This window comes from Leucopleurus acutus, assembly GCF_964270905.1.
Source record: "Leucopleurus acutus genome assembly, chromosome: 17".
In the NCBI taxonomy this organism is placed as follows: domain Eukaryota; kingdom Metazoa; phylum Chordata; class Mammalia; order Artiodactyla; family Delphinidae; genus Leucopleurus; species Leucopleurus acutus.
The window spans coordinates 36,267,272-36,284,846 of NC_139159.1; positions in this window are offsets into that span (position 1 = coordinate 36,267,272).

The window sequence follows — 17,575 nt, forward strand, 5'->3', positions numbered from 1 at the left end:
CTCCAGTTTTCCATTTATTTTCCACCTTGGCTCAGGGTATTTGTGTAAAAAAGAAAAAAAATCAGCTTATTTTCTCTTTTGTATCAATCTAAATTTACTTTTCATAAGTTAACTATTTTAGTCTGGCAAAAGTTTCACACAGGAAAATTGTTAAGGTCTGAGTATTCTATTACCTTTAAAAGCACTGGAAACTTTGAAATTATTTCTTTCAGAATTTTCATATAATACTGAAAGGCGGGGGGGAGGTAGCAAAATGAAGGCAAATAGATAGTAGTAGTCAACTTCAATTAAGAAAAAGCAACAAGAGGCAGTTTGTACTCTTTTGATACGGCAGAAGCCCCATGTGTCTACTCATGCTAAAAAATGTATATATACACACACACATATATATGTTTGTGTGTATTATATGTATATGTGACACACACACATAATTAATCCACAGCCTTAGGCTAATCACTCATTGTGGCAGAAACAACGAGCTGTTGACTACACTTTAATTAGCTCCTCCAGCCTGTAGAGGCATCACTAGGACCAAGATAGGAACAACATTCTCCATCTCCGCTTGCATCTGGGTATGGTTCTATCCCAAAGAATGTGACCAGAGGTGACCTGAAGAGTTTATGTCTGAAGGATAACGAGTTGATAATTGTAGCTTGCAGCTTCCTCTCTCCTTTCCTTTTTAGGACAAACGTAGAGCCAGTTGATGAAGGTGGTGGGTCCCTGAATAACTGAGCAGAAAACTGACCCTCAGACCACCAAAGTCCATACTACACTCCTGAGTGAGTGAGAAATGAACTGTCCATGTGTTGCTCCACTGAGGTTTAAGGTATATTATTTAGTGTTTAACTAACGCATTTTTTCTTTAAACCTCAGTTGCCTTCTCTGTAAAATAAAGTCTTTGAAAAGGATCCACTGTAAGTTTTTTCCCTTGCTTATGTTTTTATCTTAGTTTTTAATTCTCAGAAACATTGCACGCATTTTACCTTTTAAGTTAGTAAGTCTACTTTTTTCCCCACAAAGACGGGTTCTTCAAGTTATGGAGAAGTCATAGCAGACTGTTGCTTCAGTTTAAGATACGCATTCACATATGAGATGAGAAGGGTGAGGACCCAGAGAAACGCATTTGACAGAGGGGAGTGAGAGCATACTGAAGAATGTTTAGTAATAAAGAATTCAGATGGGAGAAACGGATGGGTTACATCTAACAGATTTGCTCAAAGGAATTCTGGAAAGGCAAATATGTGAAAATGTATAGCAAAGACATGAAATGCCTTTTGGTCCCTAAATGGATTTCATTTCAAAGACGTGCATATTGCAAATACATGTGCCGTAACACTTCTCTGTCCACTTCTAGAATTTTCTAAAGCCTGACAGAACATCTGCAGAGAGAGGATGTCATTCCAAGATAATCGACTGCAAGTTACTAAATTAAGTTAAAAATGTCCTTAACCTTGAACAGTTTTTAAAGAGATTTTAGAAGAAAGGAGCCCTCCAGGGGGTTGTATAACTATATAATTGTACCCTTTCTAAAAGGCTATTTACAGATACATAATGTTTCCCCTCCATTCTTTAAAGTAAAATATAGGATTAAAAAAAATAGTTTGGGGATAATATTTGTTTGGGACAGCAGGCACTGCTAATCAGTACCACTCTCTCCTTATTCCTTACTATCAGAGCCCTGGTTTAGGAGACCCCATTATCCTTAAGGCTAAGGTGGCCAGTTTAAAATCCGAGCTGATGAGATCTAAGTGCAAGTCCGCTGACCATCTGTGGTAAAAAATTTGCTCTCTGAGTTAGACATTGCCTTTTTTTTCTTACTTAATTTCCTTTTTTTTTTTCCTTTTCTTTCTTCCTGCCCAAATTGTTGGAACACTATTGGAGATTCTGGGGTCACTTTGAAGCTATGTGGACGTGCTAGAGATGTGGAAGCTGGAAGAGCGAAGCAACCCAGTCCCCTGGTGATGCCCTTCAGCAGCTGGACTAACGCTAGAGGGACTATCTCCAAACTTCCTGCTACCCGTGGAAAGTAAGGTAAATCACTCATTCACTTTCTGTTACCTACTAACTGATCCAGAACTCTAACCTCAGGGTTCTAGAACCCTTCTCAGTATCCCATAGTCATACTCACGTTCCGGACTCCTGATCATCAGACTTGCTTATAGCAGATGTATGGGGAGGGCTGGCTCTTCTGGAAGCCCTCATACTTCCTCCCCTACCCCCACCACACACAAATAATGATCTTTATGTCCACTCATCCTTCTATCTACACTCAGAGGCCAGGGCCCCCAGGAAGGCTTCACTGACAACCCTTTACTCCTCTCTACATGCAGAAAGGGTAGAGGTGTGGGCTCTGGAATCAGACTTCCTAGACTTGAATTCTTAATCTGTTACTTACCAGTTTAGGACGTGGGCAAAGTGGTTACCTTCTCTGGACACCCCTGTAAAAGAGGAACACTAAGTAGCACCTATGTACCTTACTGAAAGGATTAAATGAGCAAATGCAGGTAAAGTTCTTATAATTTTTTCTTGGGTCAATCAATTCTAGCTGCTATTGTTACCTTTGGCTAATTTAGGGCAGAGTCCCTTTGCCCTCCTTTGGTTCTCTGGGCCCATCTCATTCACAACACACAGAACCGCATACTGCATTCACAACACACACAACCGCATACTGCAGAGTTTTGAAAGGTGGTTCTCAAAATGTGGTCCCTGGGCCAGCAGTATCAGCCACACCTGGGAACTGGTTAGAACTCTGGCACTGGAGCCCAGCAATCTGTGTTTTAACAATATTCTCAGGCAAATCTGATGCACACTAAAGGTTGACGACAACTGAGAACATCTGTCTCAGACTCTCCTGGAGGCATTCACCAAAAATAGAGTTACAGGACCTTACACCTGACCAGCTGGAGAAGGGGTCTAGTAATTGCCCTGGGTATCATGCTTGTCATGATTTTTCAGCACATAAATGTTTGAGAATCACTGCCATTTTGAATGTGTGTTTCACTTGTCTGTTTTTCCAGTGGACTTTACTTCCTTGCAAGGAAGGTTTGTGAAGATTTGTTGCTGTTGTTTACATTATTAGTTTTATTATGCTAATTCTAGAATCTCTGGTGCATAGTGCAATCTCAGGCAGGAAGTAGTGGCTCATTAAAACAGGTATCCCAAAAGTCTTAGTAGAACTTCAAGATTAATTCCTTCAGGAAGAGGTAAAATTGTCATTAGATGCAGATGATATGATACTATATAGAGAAAACCCTAAAGACTCTACATGAAAACTACTACAACTGATAAACGAATTCAGCACGGTAGCAGAATACAAGATTAACATACAGAAATTGGTTGCATTTCTTTATACCAACAATGAAATATCGGAAAGGGAATGTAAAAAAACAATGCCTTTTAAAATCACAACCCCAAAAATAAAATACTTAGGAATAAACCTCACCAAGAAGGCAAAAGACTTATATGCTGAGAACTGTAAGACATTAATAAAGGAAAGTGAAGATGATTCAAAGTAATGGAAAGACATCTCATGTTCTTGGGTTAGAGTAATTAATATTGTTAAAATGCTCATACTACCCAAAGCAATCTACAGATTTAATGCGATCCCTATCAAATTATCCATGACATTTTTCACGCAATTAGAATAAATAATCCTAAAATTCATACAGAACCATAAAAGACCCAGAATCGCCAAAGCAATCCTGAAGAAAAAGAACAACGTTGGAGGCATAGCCAGCCCAGACTCAGACAGTACTCCAAAGTCACAGTAATCAAAAGAGCGTGGTAGTGGCACAAAAACAGACATATGGATCAATGGAACAGAATACAGAGCCCAGAAATAAACCCACACACCTCAGTTAATCTTTGACAATTAATCTTTGACAAAGGAGGCAAGAATATATAATGGGAAAGAGACAGTCTCTTCCGCAAGTGGTGTTGGTAAAGTTGGACAGCCTTATATAAACCAGTGAAGTTAGAACACATCCTTTCACCATACACGAAAATAAACTCAAAATGTCTTAAAGACTTAAACATAAGACATGACACCATAAAACTTCTAGAAGAGAACACAGGCAAAATATTCTCTGACATAAATCATACCAATGTTTTCTTAGGTCAGTCTCCCAAGACAATAGAAATAAAAACGAAAATAAACAAAGGGGACCGAATCAAACTTACAAGCTTTTGCACAGCAAAGGAAACCATAAACAAAATGAAAAGACAACCTACAGAATGGGAGAAAATATTTGCAAATGATGTGACCAGCAAGGGCTTAATTTCCAAAATACACAAACAGCTCATACAACTTGATGACAATAAAAGCAAACAACCCAATCAAAAAAATAGGCAGAAGACTTAAAGAGACATTTCTCCAAAGAAGAAATACAGATGGCCAATAGGCACATGAAAAGATGCTCAACACTGCCAATTATTAAAGAAATGCAAATCAAAACTACCATGAGGTACCACCTCACACCAGTCAGAATGGCCATCATTAAAAAGTCTACAAATAACATATGCTGGAGAGGGTGTGGAGAAAAGGGAACCCTCCTACAACACTGTTGGTGGGAATGTAAGTTGGTGCCGCCACTGTGGAAAACAGTATGGAGGTTCCTCAGAAAACTAAAAATAGACCTACCATATGATCCAGCAATCCCACTCCTGGGCGTATATCCAGACCAAACTATAATTCAAAAAGACACATTCACCCTGATCTTCACAGCAGCAATATTCACAATAGCCAAGACATGGAAACAACCTAAATGTCCATCAACAGATGAATGGATAAAGACGATGTGGTACATATATACAATGAAATACTACTCAGCCATAAAAAAAAGAATGAAATAATGCCATTTGCAGCAGCAACATGGATGCAACTAGAGATTATCATACTAAACAAAGTATGTCAGAAAGAGAAAGACAAATACCATGATACCACTTATATGTGGAATCTAAAATATGACACAAATGAACCTATCTATGAAACAGAAACAGAATCAGAGACATAGAGAATAGACTGGTGGCTGCCAAGGGGGAAGCAGGTGGGAGAGGGATGAACTGGGAGTTTGGGATTAGCAGATGCAAACTGGTATATATAGATTGGCTAAACAACAAGGTCCTACTATATAGCACAGGGAACTATATTCAATATCCTGTGATAAACCATAATGGAAAAGAGTATGAAAAAGAATGTATATACATATGTATAACAGAGTCACTTTGCTGTACAGCAGTAATTAACACAACGCTGTAAACCAAGTATACTTCAATAAAAAATAAGTTAATTAAATTTTTAAAAAGATTAATTCCTTCAGAAGAACAAGTACTACACATTCACAAAAAAAGCACCCTTTGCAAGTTTAAATTTTTGAATTTCTTTGCCACTTCCTTAGTTTTGATCATCTTGGACAATATATTTTCAATACTGACTTTTAAAAAGAATTGTGTTTCAGTGTTTGCTATCCTTGGAGAGACAGAAACAGATAAGTACAACTAAATACTTGTTTTTCAAAAGTCTCAAAAGTATAAGGGAAATGAAAGTAATTATATCTTCAAATGATTTTGGGGTATGTTTCTAATTTCATACTTCTGATGCGATTCAAGATTAAAACTGCATTAAGACATTTGAGACATGCCGCATTGGTATTAAATGAATTTAATTTTGTGTAAAGTGGCAGAAATATTTTCTTCAGCAAACATACCTGCAGATATAAAATCACAACCATAAATATACAAAAAAGCAAGCTATTGAATGAAATCTGATTGGTTATTTCCCTGCAGTATGGATCTGCTAATAATTTAATTTACTACTTGCTAACAGAAGCCAAAATTTAAATATACATATATATATATGTGTGTGTGTATATATCTATCTCTTCAATTTTAAATCATTCATATATATGAACAAGTATACATACACATATATAACAATTGTTCATATGTATAAACAATTTAAATTAAAGAAAGTACATCTGGTGGCCTATTTTTTCCCCCCGATTTCTAAAGAACACCATATTCTATTCTCGGCAGTGGAATGTCAATCCACCTTAAGGGTTGTTCAGTGAGCATATCTGAGAAACCACTGGTTTAGCCAATGATGTACTTATTGAGGGAGGCCCTAGTGCCACTGTCAAGAGCTTATCCACAGGAGAGATAAGAAGGTACTTGTTTGGTTTGTGAAAAGAAGGAGTAGTGAGGAATGGCAGGTAGCTGCAGGCTGATGACACGTGATGTCCGTATATATGTAGAACCAACACACCCATAATTGCACCCATTTTCCATACCCAAATCCAAAGCCTTTATATCATTAATCCCAGGCAAAAACGGTAAGATTCATGTGTGTTACTATCCCACGGCTTCAAGATGCCTATAAACTCATTTGAGTATGTCTTAGTTTTATCAGTGGAGGACAAACCAGGCTTCTATCACCAAGCCCCATTCCATAACAGGCAAACCAGTCCAAGACTTCTCTGAGTGCAGCAGGAGAGTCTATGGAAGGGGCGCTCACTCCACTGTGATGCCTAAAATGCCTTTGCACAGAGCAAACATTCAATACATGCTGAGTGAATGAATGAGTGAACTGGCTCATTTCAGGGAAATTCCATTCAACAGGCTGGCATTCCTTCCTACCCATCTTAACTGTTAAGCTTGCCATCAGACAAAAATTTAATTATAAAACGTTAGAGCTGAGGAAATTTTAGAAACTATCTACTCTCCAGAGGTATACAACTTTCATTTCGTGGTAAAAATCACTAGGAGTGATTTAGGAGTCTATCAGACCTCAGTCCAAATTCCACATCTACCATATTTTGGTGAGCAAATAACTACTTCTGAGGCTCTGTTCCATATATGCATTATGGGATATCATAATAATACATACATTAATTGTATGACTATCAGGGGATGAAATGACACAATCCATTTACCATGGTCGGCTAAGTAATTTGCACCAAGTAAGCACTCAAGACATTAGCCAATATTAATAGCGGAGAGATGAAAACAAAACTCTGGGACTGATGCCTACCCTAGTGGCCTCAGTGGTCATAATGACTTTCTTCCATTCAGCCTGCTCTCTTCTCACTAAGACTAAGGAAGAGAAGATGAACAAATTAGGAATAACAATTTGAAAATGGTTTTATACTCCCTGAATGAATGGAATTATAATAAAATGATTCATGAGTTCTGCAGAAATATGATGAGACTTTAGATCTTTATGTTAGTTCTCTACAAAACCAATTTATGGCCCTAAGATGTACCTTCCCACCCAGCCCCATCCTTATCAGGATCAAATATCATTGTAAATGGAAAAGTCAACAACACATAATCAACAAGCTAAGTTACAAGCCAGTGAAGTCTCGGAGCTTTGATAGAGAAAATTCAGATTTATCATTATATGTAAAAATAAGATGGGGGGACCTTGAAGATGGCGGAAGAGTAAGACGCGGAGATCACCTTCCTCCCCACAGATACACCAGAAATACATCTACAGGTGGAACAACTCCTACAGAACACCTACTGAACGCTGGCAGAAGACCTCAGACCTCCCAAAAGGCAAGAAACTCCCCACGTACCTGGGTAGGGCAAAAGAAAAAAAAGAAAAAGCAGAGACAAAAGAATAGGGACGGCACCTGCACCAGTGGGAGGGAGCTGTGAAGGAGGAAAAGTTTCCACACACTAGGAAGCCCCTTCGCGGGCGGAGACTGCAGGGGGCGGAGGGGGGAGCTTCGGAGCCGCGGAGGAGTGCACAGCAACGGGTGCGGAGGGCAAAGCGGGGAGATTCCCGCACAGAGGATCGGTGCCGACCGGCACTCACCAGCCCGAGAGGCTTGTCTGCTCACCCGCCGGGGCGGGCGGGGCTGCGAGCTGAGGCCGGAGCGCAGGGAGAGGACTGGGGTTGGCGGCTTGAACACAGCCTGAAGGGGTTAGTGCACCACGGCTAGCTGGGAGGGAGTCCGGGGAAAAGTCTGTACCTGCCGAAGAGGCAAGAGACTTTTTCTTCCTTCTTTGTTTCCTGGTGCGTGAGGAGAGGGGTTTAAGAACGCTGCTTAAAGGAGCTCCAGAGACGCGCGCGAGCCGCGGCTAAAAGCGCGAACCCCAGAGACGGGCGCAAACCGCGGCTAAAAGCTCGGACCCCAGAGACGGGCGCGAGCCGCGGCTGAAAGCGCGGACCCCAGAGACGGGCGGGAGACGATAAGGCTGCTGCTGCCGCCACCGAGGGGCCTGTGTGCGACCACAGGTCACTCTCCACACCCCTCTTCCGCGGAGCCTGTGCAGCCCGCCACTGCCAGGTTCCCGGGATCCAGGGACAACTTCCCCGGGAGAACGCACAGCGGGCCCCAGGCTGGTGCAAAGTCACGCTGGCCTTTGCCGCCGCACGCCCGCCCCGCACGCCGTGCCCCTCCCGCCCAGCCGGCCTGAGTGCGCCAGAGCCCCCAATCAGCGGCTCTTTTAACCCCGCCCTGTCTGAGCAAAAAACAGACGCCCTCCAGCGACCTACACGCTGTGGCAGGGCCAAATCCAAAGCTGAGCTCCTGGAAGCTGTGAGAACAAAGAAGAGAAAGGGAAAGCTCTCCCAGCAGCCTCAGAAGCAGCGGATTAAAGCTCCACAATCAACTTGATATACCCTGCATCTGTGGAATACCTGAATAGACAACCAATCATCCCAAATTAAGGAAGTGGACTTTAGGAGCAAGATCTATTATTTTTTTCCCTTTTCCTCTTTTTCTGAATGTATATGTGTATACTTCTGTGTGAGATCTTGTCTGTTTAGTCTTGCTTCCACCATTTGTCCTAGGGTTCTTTCTGTCCATGGTTTTTTTTTTAACTTTTTTTTCTTAATAATCAATTTTAATTTTAATAACGTTATTATACTTTACCTTCGTTCTTTCTTTCTTTCCTTCCTTCCTTCCCTCCTTTAGACAACGAATCATCCCAAATTGAGGAGGTGGTCTCTGACAGCAAGATTTATGATTTTTCCCCCTTTACCTCTTTTAGTGAGGGTGTATGTGTATGCTTCTGTGTAAGATTTTGTCTGTATAGCTTTGATTCCAACATTTGCCCTAAGGTGCTATCCGTCCCTTTTTTTTTTCTAAATAAGAATTTTTTAATTCAATAATTTTATTATACTTTATTTTATTTTTACTGTGTCTTCTTTCTTTCTGTCTTTTTTCCTTCTTGCCCTCCTTCCTTCCTTCCTCCCTCCCTCCCTCCTTTCTTTCCTTCTTTCCTTCTTTGCTTCTTTCTTTCTTTCTTCCTTCCTTCCTTCCCTCCTTTCCTTCTTTCTTTCCTCATACTTCTACTAATTCCCTCTACTTTTTCTCCCTTTTATTCTGAGCCGTGTGGATGAAAAGCTCTTGGTGCTCCAGCCAGGAGTCAGGGCTCTGCCTCTGAGGTAGGAGAGCCAACTTCAGGACACTGGTCAACAAGAGACCTCCCAGCTCCACATAATATCAAACGGCGAAAATCTCCCAGAGACCTCCATCTTAACACCAGCACGCAGCTTCACTCAACGACCAGCAAGCCACAGTGCTGGACAACCTATGCCAAACAACTAGCAAGACAGGAACAGAACCCCACCCATTAGCAGAGAGGCTGCCTAAAATAATAATAAGGCCACAGACACCCCAAACACACCACCAGACGTGAACCTGCCCACTAGAGAGACAAGATCCAGCCTCATCCACCACAACACAGGCACTAGTCCCCTCCACCAGGAAACCTACACAACCCACTGAACCAACCTTAGCCAATGGGGACAGACATCAAAAACAGCAGGAACTACGAACATGCAGCCTGTAAAAAGGAGACCCCAAACACAGTAAGATAAGCAAAATGAGAAGACAGAAAAACACACAGCAGATAAAGGAGCAAGATAAAAATGCACCAAACCTAACAAATGAAGAGGAAATAGGCAGCTTACCTGAAAAAGAATTCAGAATAATGATAGTAAGGATGATCCGAAATCTTGGAGATAGAATGGACAATAGAATGGACAAAATGCAAGAATCAGTTAACAAGGACCTAGAAGAACTAAAGATGAAACAAGCAACAATGAACAACACAATAAATGAAATTAAAAGTACTCTAGATGGGATCAATAGCAGAATAACTGAGGCAGAAGAATGGATAAGTGACCTGGAAGATAAAATAGTGGAAATAACTACTGCAGAGCAGAGTAAAGAAAAAGGAATGAAAAGAACTGAGGACAGTCTCAGAGACCTCTGGGACAACATTAAACGCACCAACATTCGAATTATAGGGGTTCCAGAAGAAGAAGAGAAAAAGAAAGGGAGTGAGAAGATATTTGAAGAGATTATAGTTGAAAACTTCCCTAATATGGGAAAGGAAATAGTTAATCAAGTCCAGGAAGCACAGAGAGTCCCATACAGGATAAATACAAGGAGAAATACACCAAGACATATATTAATCAAACTGTCAAAAATTAAATACAAAGAAAGCATATTAAAAGCAGCAAGGGAAAAACAACAAATAACACACAAGGGAATCCCCATAAGGTTAACAGCTGATCTCTCAGCAGAAACCCTACAAGCCAGAAGGGAGTGGCAGGACATACTGAAAGTGATGAAGGAGAAAAACCTGCAGCCAAGACTACTCTACCCAGCAAGGATCTCATTCAGATTTGATGGAGAAATTAAAGCCTTTACAGACAAGCAAAAGCTGAGAGAGTTCAGCACCACCAAACCAGCTTTACAACAAATGCTAAAGGATCTTCTCTAGGCAAGAAACACAAGAGAAGGAAAAGACCTATAATAACGAATCCAAAACAATTTAGAAAATGGGAATAGGAACATACATATCGATAATTACCTTAAATGTAAATGGACTAAATGCTCCCACCAAAAGACACAGATTAGCTGAATGGATACAAAAACAAGACCCTTATATATGCTGTCTACAAGAGACCCACTTCAGACCTAGAGACACATACAGACTGAAAGTAAGGGGATGGAAAAAGATATTCCATGCAAATGGAAACCAAAAGAAAGCTGGAGTAGCAATTCTCATATCAGACAAAATAGACTTTAAAATAAGGACTATTAAAAGAGACAAAGAAGGACACTACATAATGATCAAGGGATCGATCCAAGAAGAAGATATAACAATTGTAAATATTTATGCACCCAACATAGGAGCACCTCAATACATAAGGCAAATACTAACAGCCATAAAAGGGGAAATCGACAGTAACACATTCAGAGTAGGGGACTTAAACACTCCACTTTCACCTATGGACAGATCATCCAAAATGAAAATAAATAAGGAAACACAAGCTTTAAATGATACATTAAACAAGATGGACTTAATTGATATTTATAGGACACTCCATCCAAAAACAACAGAATACACATTTTTCTCAAGTGCTCATGGAACATTCTCCAGGATAGATCATATCTTGGGTCACAAATCAAGCCTTGGTAAATTTAAGAAAATTGAAATTGTATCAAGTATCTTTTCTGACCACAATGCCATGAGACTAGATATCAATTACAGGAAAAGATCTGTAAAAAATACAAACACATGGAGGCTAAACAATACACTACTTAATAATGAAGTGATCACTGAAGAAATCAAAGAGGAAATCAAAAAATACCTAGAAACAAATGACAATGGAGACACAACGACCCAAAACTTGTGGGATGCAGCAAAAGCAGTTCTAAGGGGGAAGTTTATAGCAATACAAGCCCACCTTAAGAAGCAGGAAACATCTCGAATAAACAACCTAACCTTGCACCTCAAGCAATTAGAGAAAGAAGAACAAAAAAACCCCAAAGCTAGCAGAAGGAAAGAAATCATAAAAATCAGATCAGAAATAAATGAAAAAGAAATGAAGGAAACAATAGCAAAGATCAATAAAACTAAAAGCTGGTTCTTTGAGAAGATAAACAAAATAGATAAACCACTAGCCAGACTCATCAAGAAAAAAAGGGAGAAGACTCAAATCAATAGAATTAGAAATGAAAAAGGAGAGGTAACAACTGACACTGCAGAAATAAAAGAGATCATAAGAGATTACTACGAGCAACTCTATGCCAATAAAATGGACAATCTGGAAGAAATGGACAAATTCATAGAAATGCACAACCTGCCAAGACTGAATCAGGAAGAAATAGAAAATATGAACAGACCAAACACAAGCACTGAAATTGAAACTGTGATTAAAAATCTTCCAACAAAGAAAAGCCCAGGACCAGATGGCTTCACAGGCGAATTCTATCAAACATTTAGAGAAGAGCTAACACCTATCCTTCTCAAACTCTTCCAAAATATAGCAGAGGGAGGAACACTCCCAAACTCCTTCTACGAGGCCACCATCACCTTGATACCAAAACCAGACAAGGATGTCACAAAGAAAGAAAACTACAGGCCAATATCACTAATGAGCATAGATGCAAAAATCCTCAACAAAATACTAGCAAACAGAATCCAACAGCACATTAAAAGGATCATACACCATGATCAAGTGGGGTTTATTCCAGTATGCAAGGATTCTTCAATATACGTAAATCTATCAATGTGATAAACCATATTAACAAATTGAAGAAGAAAAACCACATGATCATCTCAATAGATGCAGAGAAAGCTTTTGACAAAATTCAACACTCATTTATGATAAAAACCCTGCAGAAAGTAGGCATAGAGGGAACTTTCCTCAACATAATAAAGGCCATATATGACAAGCCCATAGCAAACATCATCCTCAATGGTGAAAAACTGAAAGCATTTCCACTAAGATCAGGAACAAGACAAGGTTGCCCACTCTCACCACTCTTATTCAACATAGTTTTGGAAGTTTTAGCCCAACAATCAGAGAAGAAAAGGAAATAAAAGGAATCCAAATCGGAAAAGAAGAAGTAAAGCTGTCACTGTTTGCAGATGACATGATCCTATACATAGAGAATCCTAAAGATGCTACCAGAAAACTACTAGAACTAATCAATGAATTTGGTAAAGTTGCAGGATACAAAATTAATGCACAGAAATCTCTGGCATTCCTATATACTAATGATGAAAAATCTGAAAGTGAAATCAAGAAAACACTCCCATTGACCATTGCAACAAAAAGAATAAAATATCTAGGAATAAACCTACCTAAAGAGACAAAAGATCTGTATGCAAAAAATTATAAGACACTGATGAAAGAAATTAAAGATGATACAAATAGATGGAGAGATATACCATGTTCTTGGATTGGAAGAATCAACATTGTGAAAATGACTCTACTACCCAAAGCAATCTATAGATTCAATGCAATCCCTATCAAACTACCACTGGCATTTTTCACAGAACTAGAACAAAAAATTTCGCAATTTGTATGGAAACACAAAAGACCCCGAAGAGCCAAAGCAATCTTGAGAACAAAAAAAGGAACTGGAGGAATCAGGCTCCCTGACTTCAGACTATACTACAAAGCTACAGTTATCAAGACGGTATGGTACTGGCACAAAAACAGAAAGATAGATCAATGGAACAGGATAGAAAGCCCAGAGATAAACCCATGCACATATGGACACCTTATCTTTGATAAAGGTGGCAGGAATGTACAGTGGAGAAAGGACAGCCTCTTCAATAAGTGGTGCTGGGAAAACTGGACAGGTATATGTAAAAGTATGAGATTAGATCACTCCCTAACACCATACACAAAAATAAGCTCAAAATGGATTAAAGACCTAAATATAAGGCCAGAAACTATCAAACTCTTAGAGGAAAACATAGGCAGAACACTCTATGACATAAATCACAGCAAGATCCTTTCTGACCCACCTCCTAGAGTAATGGAAATAAAAACAAAAATAAACAAATGGGACCTAATGAAACTTCAAAGCTTTTGCACAGCAAAGGAAACCATAAACAAGACCAAAAGACAACCCTCAGAATGGGAGAAAATATTTGCAAATGAAGCAACCGACAAAGGATTAATCTCCAAAATTTACAAGCAGCTCATGCAGCTCAATAACAAAAAAACAAACAACCCAATCCAAAAATGGGCAGAAGACCTAAATAGTCATTTCTCCAAAGAAGATATACAGACTGCCAACAAACACATGAAAGAATGCTCAACATCATTAATCGTTAGAGAAATGCAAATCAAAACTACAATGAGATATCATCTCACACCAGTCAGAATGGCCATCATCCAAAAATCTAGAAACAGTAAATGCTGGAGAGGGTGTGGAGAAAAGGGAACACTCTTGCACTGCTGGTGGGAATGTGAATTGGTTCAGCCACTATGGAGAACAGTATGGAGGTTCCTTAAAAAGCTACAAATAGAACTACCATATGACCCAGCAATCCCACTACTGGGCATATACCCTGAGAAAACCATAATTCAAAAAGAGTCATGTACCAAAATGTTCATTGCAGCTCTATTTACAATAGCCCGGAGATGGAAACAACCTAAGTGCCCATCATCGGATGAATGGATAAAGAAGATGTGGCACATATATACAATGGAATATTACTCAGCCATAAAAAGAAACGAAATTGAGCTATTTGTAATGAGGTGGATAGACCTAGAGTCTGTCATACAGAGTGAAGTAAGTCAAAAAGAAAAAGACAAATACCGTATGCTAACACATATATGTGGAATTTAAGAAAAAAAAAATGTCATGAAGAACCTAGGGGTAAGGCAGGAATAAAGACGCAGACCTCCTAGAGAACGGACTTGAGGTTATGGGGAGGGGGAAGGGTGAGCTGTGACAGGGCGAGAGAGAGTCATGGACATATACACACTAACAAACATAGTAAGGTAGATAGCTAGTTGGAAGCAGCCGCATGGCACAGGGATATTGGCTTGGTGCTTTGTGACAGCCTGGAGGGGTGGGATAGGGAGGGTGGGAGGGAGGGAGACGCAAGAGGGAAGAGATATAGGAACATATGTATATGTATAACTGATTCACTTTGTTATAAAGCAGAAACTAACACACCATTGTAAAGCAATTATACCCCAATAAAGATGTTAACAAAAAAAAATAATAAGATGATATGAAGAACTCAATCTAAAAAATATTACCTGGAGATCTATAATCTCTACAATAGTGCTATAAAAAGTAAAGAGCTAGAAATCTATTTAGGTGGTTTTCCTTATAAGAAAGCACTTTCTGTATAACTTTTAATGTACTATTGATGAGAACAATTCAACAAAATTCAAATAAATATCTGCAGATGTCCTACGAGAAGAAAAGAACAGAGTTAGAAGTGACAGGGGATAACTGGACTTCAGGATGAGTAAGACCCTATACTTGACCTCAATAAATTAACATGAAATACAGTGGATGAGTCATGTACAGAATGTCAGAATTCTAAAAGGCCAAGCTAAGTACCAAAAGGAACACGTGGGGACTCTTAAGAAGGAAATAAAATATTGGTTAGTTGATTACGAAAAGGCAGAAGGGAGTAAGTTCCCTTTGGCTGCTCTTTGAAGAGATTACTTCCTTTCCCCCCTAGTCCTGAGGCTAGGGTGGCATGGGCAATAGAAGAATGTGGGGACTGAGAATCATTTCTACTCTCACCAGAGTGGCTGGAAGCAGATTTTCTTACCAGGATGTAGTAGTATGCTAATATTTAAGGGTTCTTGAGGTCAGAGAGAAGGGTTTGAATACTCCGGCTCCATCTCTTGCTGTGGGTCAAGTTTCTTACCTTTCCAACACCTTGGCGTCTTTATCTGAAAATTGGGGACGATGATAATGTCTCCCACCTGAGTGTGAGAACTATATGATACAGTGCATACGCAGGGCTAAATTTGGTGCCTGGCACACAGAAAGTGCTCAGTACAGCAGGCGAGTGTAGTGACAATAAAGGCAAAGATGACGGGGGTAGTGCCGGTGTTGCTTCTGCCCCCAGAACAGGCTCTGACTGGGAGAGAGTTAAAGCACCTTTGGGTTCATGGGGGTTTATACATAAGCAACGGTTGATCAATGTGAGCTGGTTGTCCAAATGATTATGTGCAATCTAAGAAAAAAATGGGCCTCAGATCTGCTCAGCTACTTAATAATATTAGCAGCGGGAGTAGTCAAAGAAGCTAAATTTTATTACGTGTTTATATGCCAAACAACGTGCTGAACGTTTTAAAAGGATTTACTCACTTATTACAAGGAGGCTATACGCTAGGTCCTGATAATGTTATTCGTCTCTTTCAGATGTTGACTGAGCCTCAGACGGGTTACAAAAGCACCTAAGATCCCATTGTCAGTACATGACGGAAATGAGTTCAAATCCAGCCTGTCTGACTTGTTCTTAATCACTAAGGTATGAAATTAAGCATGTTGCCCTTTGCCTGATTCTCCTTCTGAGGCCTGAATATTTCACTTAGCTCTCTGAGTGCAGAAGAGAGAAAATTCTCTCTCCTTGACCCAACTTGGCATCAATATCCAACTCCCCTTCTCAAAATGGGTTGCCTCAACGAGCAGCAATGAATGTCGGGTCGTGGACCAGTCACCTTGATGACTAAGAGTCAGACACTAGGGAAAGAAAATGCTCTGTGACAAACCTACCCTTGTACAGAAACAAGACAGAAATGGGGGGACAGGGCAAAAGATAATGGAATAAGGCATAGGAAAAATAGCACATGGCATCGTGACAGTAATAATAATAATAATAATAATAGTAGTAGTAGTAGTAGTAGTAATAGTAATAATAATAGACTTCACTATGCTCTAGGCATTGTATTAAGTGCTTGGCGTAAGTGACTTCATGTTAACATTGAAAACAAGTCTATGGGGATGAAATATTATTAACATCATTTTATAGGCAGGAGTATTGAGGTTCAGGTAATCAGGTAAATTGCCCAAGCTCATATGGTTAGCAAGTGGAAAGCAGAGATTTGAACCAGCACCTACACTCCTAACCATTATGCTATAACCATTATGCTGAAGACATAAGAATTCCAATGGTCTTTCCCCATAACCCACTCCTGCACTCCAGACTTAAATAGTCCAAGATCAAGAGAGAGCAAGCTTGGAGTTGCCACTCTTCAGTGAGTGTCAATCATTTCAAAACAGTGTATTTGCTAACAAGATGCACTTCCTGTGATAATCTTCTCAACCAGCTATCAAGAAACAGGAAGCAAAGATTCAAGTAACAGTATGTTCCTACTTATGAGGAAGGTGGGACAGCACAGTTGACACTGGGCTTAACTGTTCTGGAAAACGTGGTCCCAGTAGGCATACACGCTGGTACATTTTCCCCACCTACCAAATACAAAAGAAGTATTTCATTTCCATGTTGCTCTTCAAAGTTCCACCTCATTCGTGCCTGTCATTCATCCTCTGGCCTCTTCCTGTCTCCATTTCTGTACAGAAAGGTGCTGAGTCTCTGCTCTCGGATACGAAAAGGGTGTGTTAGGAGAGGGAGCCATGGTACCTCGATGTCTTTTTTTTTTTCATCTTAATTCTATTATGCCAACTCCACTGAACTTAATTAGAGTGAATACAGAATTACACAATTACCCTCTGTTCTATTCTTCAGATGTTATATTTTGATAAAATTTACGACATGCTGCTCTCCCCTTGAACACCAGATGAACACTAGAAATGGATGTGTGTTGACATAAAAT